Genomic DNA, 24487 nt, shown 5'->3' with positions numbered 1-24487 from the left:
AGTGACCGTCTCTTCCCGCAAGTAGTGTCATTTGACCAATGTGTTCATGTCCTTTGTTGCTTGCTGCTGTTTCTGGAGGTTGTGCAAATCTCATTTGTTGTAAAATGGCATGTTTTGCTGTTGGTGCCGCAGCTGTGACGAAGACACGAGTGTTCGATTGTGTCTGTTTTTACCACTTTTCTATAACTGAAGAAGCTCAGAAGTTCCAGTAGTTTGAAAAGATGATAGTTTGCTATTGTCCTGCTGGAGGTTTCTTCCTGTTAAAGTGGAGTTTTTCCTTCCCACTGTCACCAAGTTTTTCCTTAACCTCCTAGGACCTGCCGTCCACATATGTGGACATCACATTTTGGGTTATTTAGACCAAAATACTCAATGTTGCTCTACAACGGCCTGATATTCACTTACGAGGACATCATACTGCTACTGTTCTATCAAAATTTTAAACGAATATCCTCATATGTGGCTCTCATTTTTCTTAAAAACAAAAATAAGGTAAAAAAAATAAATCTTGTAATTCTTTGTTTTTACATTCATCGGGCCCCAATATGGCCAAATATCAAAGAGAAATTAAAATGCCGTGGAAGAGTTTGGGTCTTAGGAGGTTAAATGTGGTTAAATGTGGTTGTCTGATTGTCTGGGTTTCTTTACCTTACAATATAAAGCACCTTCGGTTGTGATTTGGCGCTACGTAAATAAAAATGAATTGAACTGCCAGCTGCTAATACTGGCTTGACTGATTGTCGGGGTGCACTGATCTGAAATGCCATTCAGTTACCACTGATGCCTTTTAGTTACTGGAAGTGATCGATGAATGTCATATTAACATTCAGAGGTTCAGTGATGATCTGCCAGCTCTGCTTATAACCACCATCATCATGACTGCCTTATCATGTTCTACATGAAATGATAAACAATAAGATATTTAAAGTATCAGTAAAGTATTTATCTTATTTAAAGTATCAGTTAACACTGAAATAGCAGGCACTGCATATCTTACACTTGTAGAGCACAAAATAGACAAACAATAAAATCCCTCATAATGGGGAACACTTTAACACATTAATTAAGACATATTAAATCCTAGTGTAGTGCTGCGATTGGCTGGCAGCATGTCCAGTGTGTACTCTGCTCTCACCCTATGACAGCTGAGACAGGCTTCAACCCCCCTGCGACCCTGAATTGGGTAAGTGGGGGAAAAAAAATGGATAAATCCTAGTTGTGCCTTGGGCACAGAATAGTCAAGCGCTCACCCTGAATATGAATATAAAAATCATTGACTCCTGCTCATTAAAAAGAAGGATTTACTGCCGCTTCCATCACATATGCTGGTAAACTGATTATGTTTGGATCACAATAAGCTATCTAATGATATCACATAGCCTGAGTGGGGTTAATAATGGGTTATGAAAATAAAGGCCACAAATTACACATTTTTTAATATTTGCTTTCAGGTAATAAATAAAATATTTAAAATGAGACTCAAAGCTCAAAGGAAGAGCAAATATTCACATGTGGGAATCTGAAACAAACAGTTTTTGTTTGTTCTCAAATTACTGATTGAAACTTAGAAGGGGTTCGTTTAATTCAGGGAATCCGTCCCCTCGTCTGCTCATGGACCGTTTTGAGGATTTTCTCATGCAAGCATCAAATATCCACGATTTCTGTGTGTTTTCTTTGATCATCACTTGTAAATTCAGCAAGAAGAAAAGTCCTGATTTGAAAATTAAATTACGATGGCACCGTAGCCTGCCACACTCCATAGTTACCATTTTGCTGCATTCAACCAAGCCCTGATTAGCACCATTCGCAAAATGAACTGAGACTTCAAACAGAAACCAGAAAATTTCTGTTACCAAATTTTTTTTCTGGTGCAGTTTCTACATAGTCATATGCAAATGCAGCTGTTTAGACGTTTATACACTCATCGTGTGGTAAACTGGGGCTTTTTGTGATTTCTTTGAACTGCTTTTCCAGGGTAGAGTCATTGTTTAAAAAACAACAGGGTGCATGTTTGAATTTATTAATTTATTAAATATTTTCTCTAATCCACACAGTGTCAAAAGTATAGATGTATACAAGCATTCCCATAAATGTTTCATTCAACGTCCCTTAGCAAGTTACACCTCAGCCAGACCCTTTTGGTAGCCACCAACAAGCTTCCAGCCTAATTCTGGCTGGATTTTTGACCACTCTTCATGACAGAATTGGTAGAGTTCATTTAGATGTGTTGATTTCCTGGGACCGACACAGCTTTGAAACACAGTCCACACCAGCATCACTGTCCACACAGTGAAGCCAGGAGCCGACCAAGAACCAAGAAAGACGCCCCTGCTCCAAAGTCGACACCCTCGTGGTTGACTGAAACTGCTCACACCGACAAGCCAAATGCTTTCTGGAGAAGTGTTTTATAGCACAAGATGAAAATGGAGGTAATTGGCCACAATGAGGCATATGTGGAGAAATAATGTTGAAGCTTTCAAACCGTAGAGCACTGTACCAGCTTCAGGCATGGTGGTGGTAGCATGATGCTCTTGGGCTGCTTTGCTGCCAGTGGTACTGATAAATTTCACAAAGTGGATGGAATAACGAAGGGCAAATTTGGTGAAACCACCTCCAAATTCTTCATCACCTCAAATCAACAGCTAGATTGTTAACACTTGGACACAGCTGGATGTTCCCAAACATATATCAGAACAGGTTTAGGAATGAATAAAGCAAGCTAAGACTACTCTTAAATGCCGAGTCTGTGCCAGGAAACTAAACCAGTTAAAAGGAACTTTTCCAATTCTGCCAAGAAGAGTGGTCAAATATCCAGCATTATAGTAGACTGTCAAAGCGTCTGGTTGAGGATCAACTTGCTAAGGGACAGTATTAGTCAGGGTGTTTTTATGTATTGGAGCCTGCATGCATACTTTTGTCCATGTGTGGATAACAGAAAACACAAAATAAATTCAAACAATCACATTCATGACCATGATGGAGTGTACTAAACTCACAACTGTGTGTTTACAGACACCATATAAAGACATACATTTATTTCCTACATGGTGACAAGTAAACAGCTTTTAATGTATGTAATCCAAACATGCTTGCAGTTTTCTTTGTAAAGACTGACACTTTCTGTCCCCGAGGATTAATTAATGAATAGAATTTGGCTGTGTTGCAGGTGCACTGAAAGTAGTAAGTTGCTCCATCAGCCATCCAACTCTCACAGTTTTCAATGCATTTAGTATTTTTAATGTGTGCCAGATTTTTTTTTGTCTGATTACATTTATGGACTTGTGAATCTAATCATCGGGTTCTGCCAAATGAGACAAATTCAGCACCAGGCTGGAAAAATGCCTCGTCTGTGCTCTGCCACGTCTCGTGAGCCTTTCATTCACACAGCAGATTGTCCGCGCTTGTCTAAGATTCACGAGAAATTGTGCACATCTCGGATCAAGGCGACGGTTTAAAACTCCCCATTAATTGTTGTAAATGCACAAATGGAATCTTTTGTTTCACACTCGGATTTGGAGAATTGAGCGGGCCTCATCCTCCCGTGGTGACATTGGACATTGTTTCCTCTTCCTGCTGATGGCTGTTGTTCTTTTCACTATCGTAGAGAAGCAGGCTGGGACTTTTTTCAGTTGCTGCTGATTCACCACAGATTAGATTGCTGTTCTTATGTGTGAGATTGCTCAGTTGCACTGTAACATTACACGAAGCCCCGAGGTGTAAAGGAAGTTCTCTTTTTTTATAGCTGTTTTAACAGCAGCACATAAAGAAAAAGACTCTTTGATGTGTTGGTTTACTTTGATAAGCCGTGTCCAAAGCATTCGTGACAGATTTGGTGAAACCCCAACAGCTGATGTTTAGTAGCTTACTTCCATCGATCATTTACCCCCGAGGTTAAACTCTTGCTACTCTCTGACTGATCTTGGCACTTTTTCGACTTACTGGCAAGAGAAACAGATGCTTCATTTATGGAGAATTAGCAGCATCTCCAAATGTTAACTGATAAAGGATTAAAAAACAAGCGAGTAGAGTCCCTTCACTGCTCAGATGCTTTTGTCCTCTCAGTCTTACCCCCCTCCCCCGTTTTTCTTTCCTGCAGCATGCATTCTAAATATCACCAAAATTCTCAAATTCTCACCCATTTTAGCAACTATTTAAGCTGCCAAATGATTGAGATAAAAACTGTCACGGAGGCAGTTTTGTTGCTTTATTGCAGAAGGAAGCAGCTTAAACGCTTCAAATGCAGTCAGATTTTCACAGAAGTGCTATTTAGCTGTGTTGCTTTTCAGTTGTTATTTCAGTTGCAAGAACACCAAAGTCTTCATATTTATATAAAAAAAAACTGTGAGTCAAAGATAGACAAAAAACATCCAGGGAAATCCCTCTCCCTGCTTTTATTTCTTATATTATGTTGAAAACAAACACTACTTTTCTTCTTCCACACTCATGAAATGTGGAATTTTTATGTTTTTAAACATATTTTAACAAAAATACCTTTTTGTTTAAAAATTCTCTTTAAAAAGACCTTTTGCCAATAATTTCTTCATCTTGTCCTCAGATCAGAATCAGAATCAGAATGGGTTTATTGCCAGATGTTGAGGTTTACAACATTAGGAAATTGCTGCGGTGCTTCAGTGCAGACAATAAGAATTAAAGTGCTATGTAGAAAGAAAGATATGTGCATGAGATATACATGAGATATATACATGAGAATAAGAATTATGAGTGCTACGTAGAAAGATATATACATGAGTGCAGGTGGTGATCAGTGCCAAACATGAAATGATGCAGTGACACAGCGTAGGGTCATGTGTTAGTGGCGGGGACAGTCATGTGGTTATTGTTCATGTGTCCGACAGCAGAGGGGAAGAAACTGTTCTTGTGGCGAGAGGTTCTGGTGCGAATGGACCGGAGCCTCCTGCCTGAGGGGAGCAGGTCAAACAGACTGTGTCCAGGGTGAGAAGGGTCAGCTGAGATCCGGGCTGCACGCCGCAGTGTCCTGGAGGTGTACAGGTCCTGCAGAGATGGGAGTCTGCAGCCAATCACCTTCTCAGCAGAGCGCACAACACGCTGCAGTCTCTGTTTGTCCCTGATAGTGGCTCCAGCGTACCACACGGTGATGGAGGAGGTGAGGATGGACTCGATGATTGCAGTGTAGAATTGCATCATCGTCCGTGTTGGCAGGTTGAATTTCTTCAGCTGCCTCAGGAAGTACATCCTCTGCTGGGCTTTCTTGATGACGGAGGTGATGGTGGGCTCCCACTTCAGGTCCTGGGTGATGGTGGTACCCAGGAAGCGGAATGAGTCCACAGAGGTGATGGGGGTGTCAGTCAGGATGATGGGGGGGAGTGGGGCTGTGTGCTTCCTGAAGTCCACAATAATCTCCACTGTCTTCTGGGCATTCAGCACCAGGTTGTTGTGGCTGCACCAGGACACCAGACGTTCAACCTCCCTCCTGTAGGCAGACTCATCCCCGTCCGAGATGAGTCCAATAACGGTGGTGTCATCTGCGAACTTGATTAGCTTGACAGACTGGTGGGTGGAGGTGCAGCAGTTGGTGTACAGGGAGAAGAGCAGAGGAGAAAGAACACAGCCCTGAGGGGAGCCGGTGCTGATGGTCCGGGAGTCCGAGACATTCTTTCCCAGCCTCACGTGCTGCTTCCTGTCCGTCAGGAAGTCAGTGATCCACCGGCAGATGGGATCAGGCACAGTCATCTGGGAAAGCTTGCCTCGGAGATGGTCTGGAAGGATGGTGTTGAAGGCAGAGCTGAAGTCCACAAACAGGATCCTGGCGTAGGTTCCTGGGGAGTCCAGATGCTGCAGGATGAAGTGTAGGGCCATGTTGATGGCGTCATCTACAGACCTGTTGGCTCTGTATGCAAACTGCAGGGGGTCCAGGAGGGGGGCCGTGAGGGTCTTGAGATGGGAGAGAACTAGGTGCTCAAATGACTTCATGACCACAGATGTCAGAGCCACGGGTCTGTAGTCATTTAGTCCAGATGTTGGTATCAGTCAATTTTGTAACATTAAAGTTTCACACATTAGCCAAAAAACAAAACAAAACAATGTCCAAGCTTGTCATATTCAGCTTGATTCAGTTTTATTTGTTTATTGCCAAACCACAGCAGCCTCAGGGCACTTTATATTAGAAGATAAAGACTCTGTAGCAATATACAATCCACTGATCAGGAATTTAGTGAAGGTGGGAAGGAAGAATTCCCTTTTAACAGGAAGAAACTTTACCAGGCTCTAGAGATGAGGGGAAAAAAGGACAGCAAGACATACACGCTACAGGAATGAGTATAAAAAAAAGTTAACGACGAGCAGTACAGGGTGAGAAGAGATGCATGGAAATGAAGTGCTCAGTGCATCATGGGAAGTCCCCCCAGGAACCTGAGACGCAGCATAACTGAGGGATTGTTCAGGGTCACCTGATCCAGCCCTAGCTATGAGTTTTATAGAGCCTGCATTCTCATTTGGGGACATTATATTTGGGCTTTTCCGTACCTCAAACTTCATTGTGTTCTTTTAGCCTTTGTGCCCATATTAGGGCATAATATTAAAAACAACAACAACAACTTTTTATTCAAACATGATGTTTATTTTTTAAACTTATCAAGTCCAACTAATCAAAAACCCAAACAAGAGCTCGGGTCTCAGGAGGATATCTAAAAGGATCCTAAGAGTAGAGAGGGCGCCTGATCTCCTGCAGCTTAACATATTCACCATTCTTTTGTTTTTTAAGAGGTGGAACTTGTATTACATACATAAATGCATGCACAGGTATCAGATTAGTGGTAGAGACATATGCCTGCTGTAAACTACACCTGTGGTTATAAAAACTTTAATTATTTGGTGTTAAAGGAACTTAAAGTTGAATACAATTAAACAAAATTCAAGGCACTTGCTTAAACTCCAGGACCATCTTTTACTCTCTTGCTGTTGCAGAATGAAATGTGAACAACATTGAACGAAAGCTGGATTTACTGACTTAAAGCTGGTTTATACTTCCTTCCTGATTCATTTGAATAAAATTTTATGATGGCCAGGAAACAAAACCCACCCTGGAGTACCCGCATGCTTCACGTTTCTCTGCACTTTGGTTACGTAGAGCACGTTCAGTATCGTTTCTGTTGGGTTCTGACCAACATGATTGTGGTGCTTCTCACTTTACCTGGATGGGCTTCCCAGGTATATTCTTGCATCATGTTTCACTACTATTCAGCTGACCTGGTGACTGTTACGGTTGTCCTGCATGTCACTGCAGAGAGTCTCTCCCCTCTTATCTACAGAAGTCCTTGTTCTGCTTTGGAAATCTCTAACCAGAACCTGCAGGAGGTGAGAAGTGGTTCACTTGCTGCTGTGCCGAGCTCTCTGAGGCTGCATAGCAGAACAAGGACTGCTGTCATTTCCTGCTGTTCAGCTCAGTGGAGTTCAGGGGAAATAGCTTTTTTAGTTTATTGCTGTGCTGCTACTGCCACAAACTCAAATAAGGACAAATAATATGAATCATCTAGACTTTCCAAATTTTAGAACCAAATGGAGCAACTTCTGATCAGCAAAGGACTCACTGGATGGAGTTAGCAACCCTCAAAAAGATTTCACAGTTTTTCAGCCTTTTTTAAGTGAGGGGGTTCAGTTTGCATCGCCACTTTTTTAGCCACTTTTCCAAACTCAGCGTATACCAGCTCTGTTCCTGAGGACTTAAAAGTGTGTGCTTTGTGGACAGTAAGCTACTTAGCTGAGCAGATTATGGTAACAGAGCAGAGAAAAAAAGTTTTAATCACTTTCTTACACTTTTTCTTTTGAGTTTTCAAAAATGTAGAAATAGACGACGTCCTTGAACCTCTAAATGTTGAGTGTGAGTCTGCTAATAAAATGCTTGGCAGAGTTGCTGTGTCCACTTACTGTATATATTGTGAAAATCTATGATTGGATAGTTTGGGGGAGGGGTTTAGGAAAGAGCCAATTAAGAAAGAAAATCCAGAAACCTCAATGCTGCGTGCCTTCATTCTTGCGTCCTGACGAACGCCATGCTCGCAGCTCATCATATAGCTCGTCGTCTTTGTGTGTAATGCCCTCGGATGGCAGTCTAGCCCACCTCGGTTTAATCCCTTTGGCCCTGACCCAACTCTAAATGCACAGATTGCCTCCTTTCACAGAGACAGCAGCGTCAGCAGGGCCCCGCCTCTCCGCTGAGCCCCCCCAACCGAGCAAACTCCCCCTCCCCGGGGGTCGCCGTCTCTCATGTCCTGAAAAGGAGGTTGAACCTGTGGGGAGCCTGTGGGTAACTGTAAAGTGGCCTGGTACTCATCAGCTGCTGGAGGTGTTTTGTCTACAGCTTTTTCATTCATTTACTCTGCAGTGTGAGTGTGCCTTTAACATTAAACAAGCAAAGGCCGACTTGTAAATATTTAGCCTTGCATGTTCGAGAGAGTTCAAAAGAGGCCGAAGAAGTGAATGAGAGGACACGCTCCTACTTCTGCAAGTCGGATAAAAGAAGCTGAAGTAACGTGTCCGTTAAACCTGCAGCGCGGTGGTCAAGAGGCAGCAATTAATCACAGCTCTGTGTCCTTATTGTTGAACAGAGGACACAGAGCTTCCTGTTTCACATGTCTCTTGAGTTGTTGATTAATGCAGTGCCTCCAGCATCATGTGAAGCCAGGTTAGTTATTGGTTGTTGCTTAAAGCAGCAGGCTTGCAGCAGAATGAGGGTCTTTGAGTGACCGCCAGCGGATGCTTGCTATAACTGCTTTAATGTTTGGATCAGTTTGTTGGTGACAGTGAGATGATTTGAATAAATTATGATTTATTTATTTTTTTGGTGCCAGTTTAGCTAACTGGTCGAGCAGGGTGACATTCGCCCCATGGCTTAAATGCAGAGGCCCGAGTTCGAGTCCAACCTGTGGCCCTTTGCTGCGTATCCTCCCCTCGTTTCCTGTCTTGTTTTTACTTCAAATCTGTCAACAAAGACAAAACCCATCTAAATTTAAAAAAAAAATCTATATAAAATTGAGCAAATTTCAGTTAAAAGTTAACATTTTATCTCCATATCGTGAACATTTTTCCAGTTGCATCAAAGTGTGCATTTGCCACAATTTTCCACAATCTAACAATTTTTTTTGACCAACTTTGAGCATTAATATCGTAATAAATCATGGTTTTAATAGCAAAATGTCACCAATTTAACAGTTTAAAGACCGAGTCATGAATTCTTTTGTGTCTATTGAACCTAACAAATTTAAAAAAAGAAATAAAATATTAATTTGCCTGAGTTTTAATTTGGGATATTTTCTTCATCCAGCTGTTGTTTTTGTTATTCATTGCTTAAAATCTATATAATTTTTTAGGTTATTTGCGATTTTTCAGGTGACAAAATAGGAAAAATTAATGATGTAGAAGTATCAAATGGGATACATTTAGCATCAATCCGCCTCATCTGTTGTGTTTGACTCTTAAGGAGTTTTGAAGACTGGACGTTTTGCAGTGTGATCATTAAAAAAATGTTTTAGTGAAAGTTCGACATAGATTTCTGAGTTTATGAGGTGAACCTGAATACATTTTCTGTTTTTCACAATCAACCAAAGGTCGGCATTTCAAAAGTGACGTAGAAGCATTTTTAGGTGGAGATAACATGACCACACCTTTCAAGTATAGAGGGTGTGACGTAACTGAAAGATAAAAGACAGCTGGGGTAGTTATCTATGCATTTGTGACGCATCACTGCAAACGTAAGACAAACATGCATTCGTATATTAATGAGAAAAGTAATCTGCATGTGGTCACGCCTCCAATGAACCCGAAAGAAAAAATCATGCCTGAAATTTCACATTATTTTCAGAGCACGTCAAGCAGCATCTTAAAATGAACAAGAATTTAAAAAAGCAGAAGCATGGTTTGAGTAGATTTCTCTCCAACACCACCACTGTTACATCCTACAGCAAACAGGAGAACTAAAGGCCAATAAATGATGCTCGAAACAGGAATAAACCAGAAATAGCTATAATCTCAGCCATTTTCTTTAACTGCTGTAACGGTCTTCAACTCACCTGCCTTACCTAACCAAAAACATTTGTGAGTGGAGATTATGAAGTCATTTCAAATAAAACCCATGTTTTATTTGAGCTATCCACATTATGTTGGGTCTTTTGAGCCAGGTGGTAACACAAACGGTGGGAAAATATATCCCTGGCCCCAGTCTCCTGAAACTAGTAGACAAATTAGTAAATCGATTGCCTCAAGACCAATTAGATGTGTGCACGGTTAACTGCACACAGTCAAAGTAGCATCACAAGACACACAAGGTACAGTGAAACTAGTGAACGCACAGCACCAAAAGTGATGGCAGCAGGCTGCTCACACTGAATCAGATTCACTCTGACTGCCGAGCTGCTTCTTTTCATTTGGCAGAAACGGCAGTGAGGAGGAGACGTCAGGAGGGGCAAACAGAGGCTCCAATCCTGGGTGGAGGTTTGAACCTACTGGTTAACACAATGAAACCAAGAAAAGGTGAATTTCTCCCAATAGATGCAAACTCTATTATTCGCACTCTGGGGAAATTCACATGTACAAATGTTTTGAAAATTATTCGATCGTTTACACACTTAGAGAAAAAACGAAACTGTCTTCTTTTAAAAAACGCTTTTTCATTCATTTCATTAGAAGATGGGTGGTTTGATACCGTTGCCATCGGGAAAATTTTAATTGTAAATCTGTATGCAGACATACGTTGCACATATGTGTGGCCGATAAAATCAATGAATGAATAATCATTTGTTTGCTTGTGTGCTTTTGGTTTGCATGTTCCACATTTTATCTAAAGTCTGTCACGCAGTCCACTGATTGACTTATCGGACGGTGCGGTCAGAAGGTCATGACCCTTAAAAAACACTGGAACTACATTAGAGGAAGTTGTGCAGCTAAACTTAACATTTTTACTGCTTTATCAATTCATAAATTTCACATCAGGACACATGTGGCTTCTTTAGATGCTTTTTTTTCTCCCCTTTGGCTACCGCAGCGATCCTTCGTTATTAAAATCTGAGTAATCAGATCTTTCATCTCTTGTGAAGTTCATTTGTCATGTGTCACATTGGTATGAAATTCATGCCTTGACTGCTTCCGCTTTATTCCCGTGTCTTCCTGAACATGCCCGGCTGAAGCTGCTGCTGCTGCTTTTGCCCTCTGGGCACAAAAATACATGAAATTCCTCGTGACGTTGGGAAAAATCAGACACGGTGCAGCTTCATTATCTACAGCATCACATGGTTCACGGTTGGGTCAATCAGAAGAACTGACATCATGGAAAATGTCAGAGCTGACGGTGAGAAGGAGAGTTTTCATGAAAACGTTTTCTAAAGTTTGAACTCTTTAAGCATGTTTCTCTTACGTTAGGACATTAGGGGAAATTAGGGGCCTAAAAGCAGTGGAAAGACCCAAACTTAATTTTATTGCTGGTTATCTGAGGATGATAATGGTGTCATTCTTAAGGCAGGAAATAAGCACTGTTGCATCAGCATGCTAATGTGAGGGCTGGTTGTTCCTTTATTGGATTTGTGTAGGATGTTTCTTAATGACTGGATGTGGAGATGAAAGGAGAATAAACAGGAAGAAATTCCACGAATGTCACCGGGAACAGTATCAGCGTGACCATATGAATTATATCCCTCTTACAACTATTTCTACTGTGTCATAGAACAATTTCACGCAAATGTACTCATTAGCAGAGGAAGTCAGTAAAACAAAGCACAATGTGGACAAAGCCAGTGGTTTGTCAAGTTAGATTATGACCTGGCGTCCTCTAGGTGACCCCAAATTGGTAGTTTGGCTTTAAAGATTCTCGGATGTTTGCTGCATTATCCGCGTATGTTCAGTTAACCTTCACAATAAAAATAGGTTAATAAAACATTTCCTGAAGCATAAAAGGGTCCTCATTTGATCCCAGCATCATGTGAAGCACTCACCGGAAGTAATAGATTTGATTTTTAGTTTGCTGCTATCTCAGTTTATGCATGTTAAAGCAGCTTTTGCAGGTATTCTGCTGGTCTGGAGAAGGGGCACCTTGACTCGAGCATTAATCCTTTCAAAAGAAATGCAGACTTAAAGTAATTTTGGCAATTAGAGAAGAGATGGAGACCCGAATCAGGTGATAAAGAATAAACCTTCTGTTTATGAGTTCTAGTCCTGAACTTTTAAAGGAAAATTCAGACGCCTGAATTTGTATGGAGTGCGCACGGCTTATTAACCCCTACGCCAGTGTGTTGTGGGCTTTGTGACAACATACATTATTACTGAAAGATGGCAAGAGTTTTAGAAAATAGTCACATGAAGGAACAGATGGGCATGTGGATAAAAGGAGAAGTGAAACGTCTCCTGGCTTCTCCACCCACCTCACAAACTCTGCCATTCTCTAAAAAACAGTAGTTCTGTCTCAGCTGTCAACACTGCCATTAGACGGCTTTTTCGTAACGATGAGACACGTCACATCGGCACTGTGTGACACTCCTGGATGAGAATGCATTTTTTTTTCTGTATTCGCAGTTGCAGCTTGGCACATGAATGATGGCCCATCACCTAAAGAAAAGCGGAAAATAGTGAGTAGAGATTATTGTGCAAGCAACCTCAACCGGACTGTGTCATCTGTGGGGAGAAGCTGGGCAGCAGCTTGTTTTCGCGCCAACGGTGACGTCACAACCGCAGTTGCACGCCATGTTTTAGTGTTGCTTCAGCTAATACTCCACCTGAACGCAACCTGGTAATCAGTCAAGGGAGGAGATGGAAGGCAGTTAAGGTAGAGGTGTTACGACAGATCTGTTGGTGGGCATCGCAGTAAACACACGCTGTAAACTTGTGATCGTACATGAGACACAAACGTCTAATTGGGGGCTTTTGAATAACGTATGAACTGCAAAAGAAGAAAAAATAAACTTTAATCAAAGTGAATCCAGGCTGATCGCAGCAGACCCTTGTGCTTAATATTCACACAAGATAGATGTGGTTTGAGATGTCACCTTAAGGAGAGACGCTACAGTTTATCCACACAAATCTCTATCAGTGCAAAGTTATTTTCAAAGGACAGCTCAAACTAATATCTCAGACTGCGCCGGCCGACTTTGAGTAACGACGCTGAGCTGTCGAGTAACGTGGAAATAAATGTGGATCAGCAGGCAGATTAATGATAGAAAATCCCACCCGACAACAAAATACGCATTCATGCATTATTCATGTGCTCCAGTCCACACTGGAATATACAACCGCGATCACTACCATATACACTAGTGATCACTTTCATTAGATGTAGCTCTGGTGTCATATCTCACCACGGTTTTTCCTTTTGGTTTAAATCACTCAGCTAAGGTTTCACCGAACACCTCATGTTTCCTGTATGTGCCAGATAGGGATGTTTGGTTTTGTTTTATTATGATGATTTTTTTTTCTTTTTTAAAGTACTGCTCCAAAATGAGACAATCCAAGGTTTCATGAAGGACTATCGCTGCTTGAGTCTGAACACGCCCGCTTCACCCCCTCTTTGTCCTTGCTCGTTCTGAGATTGGGGGGGGGGAAAAAACCCGGGTGACCATTCATTCTGCTCCTGCACCTGTTTAGTGGCGCGTCTTTCCCGTTTTACGTCTTGAATTTACAACCTTCAGCTGGAGGGACGACCTTTCACTCGGCCTCTGTGGCAGAGAGGCAGCAGCTGTGGTGACTTCACTGGCTCCTCGTGTAAAGAAAAAAAGATGCTGAAGGCGGGTGTTGGGGGTTCTCTTCTTACACCTTGAACTTCATAGCAGCTCGATATGACACACACTGCCTCCATCAGCTGTTAGTATCTATCTGATTGAGCTGATTTCAAAGATATGAAAAAGGCGCATTCATTCCTCCCTGTGGTCTCATTTGTACCCATTCATAAGAGTCAAAGAGAGGCAGGAAGAGCTAAGTGAAATGCCCACAGTTTTTCATATGTGTGGTCCCCCTTTTCTTTTTTTCTGTGAGAAGGGAAACATTAGCAACGCTGACTCATTACAAAGAGCAGCTGAAAAGTCTGAGCCAATTTATTTCTGGTTTGGCAGAGAAAGGATAGTGTAGCACACTTCCACTGAAATTAGAGCGTCACAGTGTGAGATGAAGCCTCTGCTTTGTGAAAGGGTGATTTTTTTTTTCTTTTTTCTTTTTAGGAAGCGCTCTCTCAGCCCGCTGGCTTTCCTCTGGAGCAGCTGTCGGTCAGCGTCAGTTGGTGAATCTCGGAAACACAGATCGCTAATGAGGCTGGAGCTCTCGAGGACTGCCTGGCCCTGAACTCAGCATCACACGGTGCTAAGTGACGAGGATCCCCTGCTGCACCCGGGGAGGCTTATGCATCTGAAACGTAAATATTATATATGTCACGTCGAATCAGGAGACGGGTGCTCTCGTCTGGCTTTGAGATCTCGCTGTGCTCGGGGTGGTCCTGCAAACCCAGGAAAGTCCAGGTCAGACCTTTCACCTCCCCCAGTGCCCTCCTGTTTCGCAGCTCCGCTCAAGAGGTTTTTGGGTAATGAGCTTGTTGTCGGTGATGGATAGGTCGCAGATCGCGCTGGCATCGGCACTCTTTTACATTCCTGTCGGTTCAAGTTACAACAGAGACATTAAGCAGCTGGAGTGGGATGAGTTTTAAGGGGCAGACGCTTCGTTCAGGTAGTGTGAAGCAGATGAACTTAGGTGAATGCGAGGGAAGAAAATTCAGTTGCCTTCGATTTGTCTGTGATTTTTCGTTTTAATTATCTGTGTAGCCAAGTATGTACGCAACATAAGAAAATCAACATAAATCAACATAAATCCAAATTACTGACAACCAATTTGTGAAGTGTGTTAGAATCTGAATATCCTCCAGTGAGATGGGCGAGATCCAAGCAGCTGTGTAGGTGGATAAACATGAGTAGCTGTTCCTATTGAGACAACTGAAGACATGAGTCAAAACAGAGGCAAATTCATAATCCGTAATTATGGAAAGATTAGGGATTAAAACACAACTTCAGACTCTGACTGGACCAGAATCACCTCAGAATTAAAGCTGTTTGTCACCAGATGTTGGCTGTGATACAGTTTTGTTGTTTACTATCTTTAAAGGTAGCAAAGAAGAAGCAATTTACATGATTTTTTTTTATGTATTTTGTTTTATGTAGGTATGCAGTACTGTGCAAATGTTTTGAGACACCTCTTATTTCTTGATATGTTGTTTGGAAAATGGGAAATTGGAGCCGCAATTTATTGAAGCATCTGCAAATACAGGATATCAGGCAGAGTTTGTACAGTTCTGATGAACTCAAAAGTCGATATTTTGTAAGACCACCTTTGTTCTCTTAGGAGAACTTTCTTGTAACTTCTTTAAATAGTGTTTAGAAATATTTCTCCCGGCTTCTTGAAGGACATTCAAAGCTCTTTTTGCTCTGTTCTCTGTCACGGTGATCCCACAGTGCTCCAACACACTTCTTCTACCCATGTATGCTTTTACCGAATTGGCACTGTGTTTGTGATCAGTGTTGTTGCATGGGATCTCAAAATGTGATGGTAGTTTTCTCTAATTCCACTAATTCTGACAAGTTCTCCGACACCACTGCCTTAAATGCAGCTCCAAACCATGCATACAGATAGCTGTAGACACTCACTGTCGTACCTCTCATGACCTCCAACCATACTGGCGACAATTTCAATTTTTCAAAGTTGGATTCATCAGTCCATAAGACCTGTTGCCACTGATTTTGAGCTCCCTGTTCTTAAGAATAGGTTCTTGACAGCCACCCTTCCACTAAGACCGTTTCTGATAATGTTTTGATGGTTAGGGTGGATGAAACCGTGGCTCAGGGGGTTGGGAAGCGTATCTGTAACCGGAAGGTCGCCGGTTTGATCCCCGGGCTCTCTGTCCTGGTCATTGTGTCCTTGGGCAAGACACTTTACCCTACCGCCTACTGGTGTTGGCCAGAGGGGCCGATGGTGCGATATGGCAGCCTCGCTTCTGTCAGTCTGCCCCAGGGCAGCTGTGGCTACAACCGTAGCTGCCTCCACTAGTGTGTGAATGCGAGAGTGAACGAATAGTGGCATTGTAAGGTGCCTTGAAAAGTGCTATATAAATCCAAACCATTATTATTATTAAAACAGTCCTTAACAGAAAACTATGGGAGAGTTGCATAATGTCTCTTTGAGGTGTCCTCGCCCAAAAGAGACAATCAGCAGAGGAACATATAATGTTGCTACGCTGACAGATGTCTGCTGAGTGACAAGACTCTGCACGCAATGATTCTTAATTATTAGACTGAGATCTATTCTAGCTTTTGTAAATCCTTTAAAAGCAGAGTCACAAGGTAAAGAAATTATCTCTGACATGGCGACAAAGAAATCAATTGTAGCGAGTCCTAATCTCACATTTTTGAAAATGCGAGGGTCTGAAGAGTAAGTTATCTAGCTTATGGCATCACGCAACCAAACGTAAGCCTCCTTAATGGCTTAAAATTTGATTATAGAGAATTAATCTGTCTTCTAAACGACCTTCATTTATACATGAAAGATGAAAATAACACATACAAGTAAAACCTTCTAATAACTTTCTGCTAATTAGTTTATTTATTTAAGGTAGAGAAGCAGTGCGCATATTGGAAGAACATATTGGAATTCCATTGCACGGTGAGGCTGGAAGCTTGTGAATGAATGAATGTTTTTAAAAGATCGGTTAGATTTGACAGCTAATGTGCAGCTTGTAGCGCTGACTAGTCCATCCATCCATCGGGCTAACACAGAGAGACAGACAACACAATTTAGAATTGCAAATTGTACGGCACTTTCATTTATGCTCTTAGACAATTTATACTTTATAAGCAGCAAACTAACCCCACGTATAAGACTGAGGTAAATGTCTTTGTACTGTAGGAGGAAGCTGGAGTTCCCGGAGGGAACCCACATAAACACAGGGAGAACATGCAAACTCCACACATATGGTGGAGTCAAACTCAGGACCTTGTTGCTGTGAGGCAGCAGTGATAACCACTGCGCCACCGTGCTGCCCCTGCTGAGAATTCATAGCGCAGAATTTGACTTTTGGTGGACCTCAGCCAACTAGTTCTCTCTGTGACCTATTGTAGACGTGACTCCCTTCCAGCGCCACTGTTATCAAATGACTGACCTGGTTTATTCAACATCAGATGAATGGGATTTCCCGCAGTGCAACAAAGTCACTGTGGGAAATGTCATTCGGGCTGCATGCCTCAGTGTTATACCTGCGGTTAGTTCGCTGCTTATAAAGTATAAATAGCGTCAGAGCATAAATGAAAGTGCCGTACACCATCAGAGCCAGATATGAGCACGCAGCGCCAGCCTCTCCATAACGCTTACTATAAAGGTACATATGACACTCTGCTGGTGGGATCACTCAGCTGCACTCAGATACCAAACTGCAAATAGGGGTGAGATCACGTGAATAGGCAGTGGGGCACGGTGCCAGCCGGGTCGTGTTGGTTACAACCTCGCCCACATTCCTTTTAACACTCAGTCACCCGCTGGAAATACATTTTCACAGACACGTGGCTTTCCTGCTTTAGCAACCGCTCAGCTGCCTGGGGAGCCAACCACTGTGTGAACCGTGTAACGCTTCTATAACAGGGCAATGATGGAAGCACCAAATATGTCAGAGTGACAAGATCCTCTGTTATTTAAGTGCTTTTAAGGCATAGCTATAAGTTTAATCTGATGTCACCACACATTCACTCGCTTATCATTTCAGATAAAACTAAAAAGATAAGGGGAAAATGCAACCTAGAGTTTGGTTGCATCTTTTTTGATTTCCTTTCTGCTTATTAAAAAAAAACTAATTTGGCAGGTGTCTGTGGGCTGTAGTGATGAAAGTGGTTAGGCAGGTTAGAGCCAGACCTTTGATGATTACACCAGTGTTGTGCCGCGTTGACGTCTAACACCAACCAATCATGTGGTGGTGTCGGTTTTATTATTTTAAGGTTTTCTGATGTGTGAGACATATTTACACCAGTTGTTTTCGTGAAACACCCTCTATGGACAAGCAAAACCGTTTATTGTTACTTTTTCCATTCGAAAGAAAAAAGGTGATGTCCCAGACTGTTGTTGTTGGAGGTTTGTTTTTCTTTTAAGCAACCTACTCAAGCTTAAGGTGACTCAACGCTTTCATCATGTGATTGGCAGATTTAGATTCCTGAGTAAATGCCCCATCAGGGGCAGTGACAGGAAGTGGAGGAAGACTGTGGCAGTCCCAGCAACACTGTGCTGCTTCTTTTATAATGTTGCCTTCAGCTTTATACCTAGAAGCTACACTAAACTGCCTGCCTGAGTGCTTGTTCGCCAAATTCATTAGTTTATTTAGTTACAGCTGGAGAAACTTTATTAGAAGCTTTGTCCAAACACAAAGAGCTTCGGTTTCACTTGATCCTTGAACTCGTAAAAGTCGCAAACGTGTTTTGAACTTTAAAGAAATGCATTTAAAATGATGCAAATGCCATTTAAACTATCACATTTGATTAAATCGTGCATTAAATGATCTTATAATGACAAAATCTTGAAAGCAGATGTTTTTTTTAGGGACCTAATGTAATTTTGTCTAGTAATACCAAAGATGAAAGCCTCCAAAGGAGTGCACAGTCTAATCAATAAACCTTTGTCTACAGGTGTTTTTTTTTAAGCAGGGATTTTACACTTTCATGATAAGAAAAAAAAATGGGCGGATTGATCCAAATATTTATAAGATCGATACCAGCGCTGGTAAAGGTACTGGATCAATACTATCACAATACTTTGTTTCTATCCTCTAGAGACGATTTCCATTAGCATCTACTCCTACTTGGATCGACTCGCCACGGCTGGTTTTCCGTTATAATCTAGTACTACCTCATGTGCGTGGATGTCATCATGGCAATCCTGCTGAGCGTCCCGTGATGTATGCAACACAAACGCTACAACAAAGTTGGACGTAGAGATATACCTGCTGCTCGGTCTGTGGCTTTTCGTCAGACTCGGAGGACCACAGTTTTTATTTTCATGAACGAGACGCTCTCATGACTCATCAAGTGACGTCATTGACCGAATCTCACATTTTAGTACCTGCTTGAATCGCTTGGAACCCCAGATTGTGAAGGTACTAAAAAGTACCTGATACCAGGTACTGTGACCTAACGGAAAATCCTTAAAACCGTGGTGAACCGTGCAGAGTCAATCCGAGTAGGTACTAATAGAAAAGGGGCTTAAGTTCTGTAGGTAGCCAGATGAACTGTAATAAATTAATAATTTGGGGGAGGAATTAAAACTATACCTCAAACATGCACTGATGTATTTACTGATGATCAAATATTAATATTAATGTAAACACAGCAAAATAGAAATAAAATGTATTTTATTTTTCTTTAAAACCTTCGCCAATTTGCAAATTCCAAACACAGAGCTCCCAGGAAAATTTAATTAGTTCTATGGTAAATGGTCTGTATTTGTATAGCATTTTACTTGGTCCTAAGGACCCCAAAGCGCTTTACACTATACACAATCATCCACCCATTCACACACACATTCACACACTGGTGATGGCAAGGTACATTGTAGCCACAGCCGCCCTGGGGCGCACTGACAGAGGCGAGGCTGCTGGACACTGGCGCCACTGGGTTCTACGCGTTTTTAGAGAGGATGTCAAGTATTCACGAGTGGTTGTGGTCCATAACCGCCGTTGACTGTACTGTACTAATGTATCTGATGCCAAAGCAACCTTAACCATTTTAAGACGCTGGCCAATCAGAAGAAATCAAACAATAACACAGAGGACAGTCTGACGTCAAAAAGGCGATAAAGTAGTGTACCGTTGACATTGCAAGACCCACTGTGAATGCAGGAATTTTTTAAAAAGCTCCATTTTCCATGCCCTTACATGTGAAGTAAAGGCCAAAACGTATAGAAAATGCTGTGTTTAGGGGCTTGAAATTGTTTAGACTGGATTAGTTTGAGCTTGATGTTCATAATAACCGGCCAATAAAAAGCAGATCTCAGTGTATTGGTTAAATTATGATTCAAGAGCATTATACAATCATTTCAACACAGTCTCAAGGTAGTTTGTGAAGTAGTCACAGCCTCTGATCTACTGATTTGAGTGTCAAGACGTGAATTTCCCACCCTATTTGCATGTCCTTGAACACAAATTAGTTTTTATCTCTCGTCTGTACTGATTCATATCCACGGTGGTGTAGCAGGTCACGCTAGAGACCCAAGTCCTGCATGTCATAGATCTATATTACTTTTAACTTGTTTTTAATTTTAAAGGGCCTAGATTTAACAACAACTGATTACATTCAGCCACTGAAACTTCCTTATGTCTGGGATTGAAGCTAAACTCAAGTTTGGCGCTGTTTAATTGATGTCAGCTGACATAATTGAGTCATTTGATTGGCCGATTATCTCTGCTTACTTGCTTCTATGCATTTTTATTGCAGGTACGATTTGATTAATGTGGGTTTTGGCTCGTCTGGACAGAAACATCAGCAATCTGTCAGCACACTGCAATCCTGTATGTAATGCATTACAGTGTAATGAGCTAGATCCAGGCTTTGGAGGGTCAAACTCATGAGGGGGCACTGTGGACATAAAATGTAAGATGTGGCGGTGCGACAGGTTAATTGCAGGAAGCATATCAGGGTGATTTGGGTTCACCAGAAGTCAGAACTGATGTATTTTTAACCTGTGTGAAGAACCCGCTCAAAACAAAGAGGTGACACCTGCAAAAGGAGGCTATTTATTTTCAAATTCTGGCAGTTTTGTGACCCCACCTTTGAGCTCAATGCAGCTTTAATAGTTCCCAAAAAGAAGAGTAGAGCTTAACTTTATTTAGATCATTTACTTGTGCTAACTGGAAACCTTAAAGCTTCGATCTTAATCTTGTGTACTGTTTGATAGATAAACTGAGCTTTGGGTAAATGTGTGAGTGTTAAACTTTCCCCGCTCTCATCTGAATTTCACAGCAAATTTAGCACTGACTCCCGAGTCATAATGAAAGGACAGCTCATTTACAGAGTTGAAAGTTTTTTTTTGATAACTTGCATTATGAAACTAAGGTTTGTCCACAAACAGTCACATCGGGACTCTGACTCGCTCCTGTCTGCCCTGTGTTTTGCAGGCTTCTGCTGCTGCTGTGATGGTGGTGTTGCAGACCCCCCATGCCGGCCAGATCTTTCTGCAGCTTCTGCACCGACACATGATCTGACTAGGAAGGATGCAAAGGTGGAAGCAGACCGTGCTGGATTCAGTTTCACAGCATCTTACTGGAGCAAACACACACAACATACTGCAAGGTTTTCAGTAGTATCTACTTCCCCCTTTTTTTTTCTTTTTTTTTGTTTGAGAGGACACGGATACACCCTGACTGGGCCCCTGTAGTGCTCTACATTGTGGCTGGGAAGTACCTAGTTTTACAACTGTCATGCTGGCCTGCTTAAAGGGACAGTGCTGATCAATTCGAAGCACATATTGAGGGGTCTTTTAGTCACCCTAACAAGGGGGTCACATGGATGTTTGAGTCGTCACCTGATGTGTGAGGAATGTGCAGTCAGAAGAGCCGTTTTCTGCATCAAGCACTGCATAAAAATACTGATTGATATTTGTTAAAAGAATGTCTTTAATAAAAAGTTGAATTGAATGGGGTGTGAGAGTTTCCTGCTTTTGAAAAACGAAAGAGAGAAGACTCACAGCTCTACAGGTTCTTTTTAGTCTTAATGCATAGTGGATTTGTTTTGAACTCTTAATGAAATCCAACCATTCTGAGGTGAAAAGGAATCTACCATGCAATCATTTCTAAAATCACAAATATGTGTTTTCCAAGTGTTTTCTGGCACTTCACACTGTTGAATGGTAGGAAAAAGCTGCACACTTTGTCTGAATACATTTCTCAGCGTTTATGAAGGCAGAGTCCATAAAAGCGAGTTGAGTGCGCTCATTACATTGATGCCCGTCCTGGGTGTTCTGCATCACTGCCCTCTGTTTACAGCTGCAGAGAGTGAAAGTACTTAATCTGTACATGAACTCTCTGAACTTCACCATGAGGGTCATTTACACACAATGGACACCGGGCACTGTGACAGCACTTACTACAAAATCCTAAACGATACACACGGACCTGGCCAGAAACAGTTCCTGTGTTAAAGACTTGGCACCTAATAGATAACACATCTCCTGATAGTAGTATAGTATAAAAAGAGCAAATGCTCATCATCTCTGATGGAGTAAACCCCAAAAATGACACCAAATGGTGCTGCTTCTCCTCTATGGCTGCTTTTAAGTCGGGGGTGGTCATTCCTATTAAAAGTACGAAGCATGAACGGTGCTTCAGGAAAACGCGATAAATGTTGCAGATTGTTGCCACTGTACCATACAAATGCCTATTTCTTTTCCTTTTTAAAAAAATATTTTGCAAGCTACATGCTTGGTCTGTGCTTACAGAGTAGCAGCAAAGAATGTGTCTGACTCGGTACACCACAGATGATCCATGATAGCTTTGCCTCTTGAATCCACACGACACCACATTTATGAAATTCTGAAGGTTTCTTTTAAACCAGTTTGATAGCGATGGTAAAACTGTGACTCAAAGTCTATTTGAACATTTTTTTCCAGTTTAAAGAACATAGAGTTTACCGAGCACCAATTGTCGAAGCCATGTTTAGATTTCATGCTGCAAGTGATTATTAAACATTACAACCACTCTCACTTTCAGTTTCAGCCTCTTAAGTGGAGCGATAATTATCTGGCTAAATGTGTTTTCAGTCTGTGTGATTGTCTTACGCTACAAGACAATCATTTTGAACGCTACAAAAAAAAAAACAAGAGAAAATTACTGTCATCAATAACATGCTTAAGATAAGTAGGACAGACTTTAAACATCTGAATGGGAAGCACCTAGACGTTGGTAAGAAAAGAGTCCTGTACTGTGCAAAAGTCTCGAGATACCTCAATCTTTAAAATATGCTACTAGGAAAATGACAAATTGGTACAGCAGCTTATTGAAACGTGCAAACATGCACATTGTTTTTTCACCTTTATTCTTCAGCACAGCCTGTTCTCATTCTTGAAGGACATTCAAAGCTCTTCTTTGGATTTTTCTGCCTTTTGTTCTCAAGTCGATCCCACATTGCTTCAGTAATGTTGAGGTCTGGGATCTGGGGAGGCCCAGATGATTGATAGAGCTCCTGTGTGTGTTTTATGCTTGTAACTGCCAGTGTGTTTGGGATCACTGTCATGCTGAACAGTGAAACCACTGCCAACTGGTGGTGGATGGTGAAATGGTGGATCAAAATCTGATGATATGCTTCTGTGTTCATAAGCCAATCGATTACGAGATCTCCAACACCACAGCCCCAAACCATGACTTCCCCTCCACCATGCTTTACAGATGGTTATAGATACATTTTCAGATTGGAGTTAGTTACTCAGTAAGACCTGTTAGAATTTGGCATACCTCAGTCTTCTCCCACATTTCTTACCCTTAGGAATGGCATCCTGACAGCCACCCTACCACTGAGACCATTTATGATGAGTTTTTAGCAAACAGTAGATGGATCAGTACAGTGGCATGGTGGTTAGCCTCACAGCAAGAAGGTCCTGAGTTCAATCCCACCATCAGGTGGGGATCTTTCTGTGCAGAGTTTGCATGTTCTCCCCGTGATGGATCAAATGAAGGGCCAGATGCATCTCTCAGGTTTTTGCTGGATTTTTTTCTGTTTCTTAAGGATAAGACTTTCACATGCTGTTAATCTGCTGTAGATATGTTTTTTAGTTGTGCTACCTATTCCTTTGTTCTCCACTTGTCTAGTTTCCTCAACTTTAAGGACAGACTAAGCAACATGGCCCATTTTCTGCTATCTCTTTAGGAATTACCGTGTTTGTCAAAAATACTATTTTATGTTTGTCAAACTGCTATTTGTTTGGTATTAGATTCAAGTAAAGAAGCAGTGTGTTTTCTGACAGGCGGCTAGTAACAAAGTTCCTAAAGATAGGGGAAAAAAACTGTCTCTTTGCTAAGTTATGCACAGAAAGAACAATGATTCATTACTTGAGTTTTATGGCTTTTTAATGCTTCAATGAGTCATCATAGGTCAGATATAAGTGGCTTCACAACAACAAAAAAAGCATTCCTCTGAAAATGGTCAGGTACAAGGACTGGACTGAAAATGGGTGAAAAGGCAGCAAATGTTAAAAAAAAAAAAAAAAAAAAAAACCCTTTAAAAGACCTTAAGAAAGAGTACTTTTTTGTAATTTAAATCCTTGGAGTAAAAATATTTTACAAAATAAAGGATTCAGACTGTTGCACAGTTTTATATTTATTGCCCAAAATTAGCACATTACAATGTCTGTAGTATATTAACTCACTTGAATAAAGGAACTTCCTCCCCAAAAAACAAAAAGAAATCTTTTAGTAGGATTAAAATGGGAAAAACCGAGGGGGAATTCCCCTTTTAGTAGTTCATAACAAACT

General features: G+C 41.5%; 1 long non-coding RNA gene across 1 annotated transcript in view; it reads left to right on the top strand.

Annotated features, from left to right (window-relative positions):
- Positions 1–21783, top strand: part of LOC309714435 — a 38794-nt gene extending 17011 nt beyond the window's left edge. The window contains exons 2-3 of the long non-coding RNA XR_014278927.1: positions 14172–14465; positions 21140–21783. This is a non-coding gene — a long non-coding RNA (uncharacterized lncRNA). The remainder of the gene's footprint in view (positions 1–14171; positions 14466–21139) is intronic.
- Positions 21784–24487: the final 2704 nt, after the last annotated feature.

The sequence above is a fragment of the Aulonocara stuartgranti genome (assembly GCF_965226115.1).
Source record: "Aulonocara stuartgranti genome assembly, chromosome: 9".
Lineage (NCBI taxonomy): Eukaryota > Metazoa > Chordata > Actinopteri > Cichliformes > Cichlidae > Aulonocara > Aulonocara stuartgranti.
This window is presented reverse-complemented; position numbering and strand designations above follow the sequence as displayed.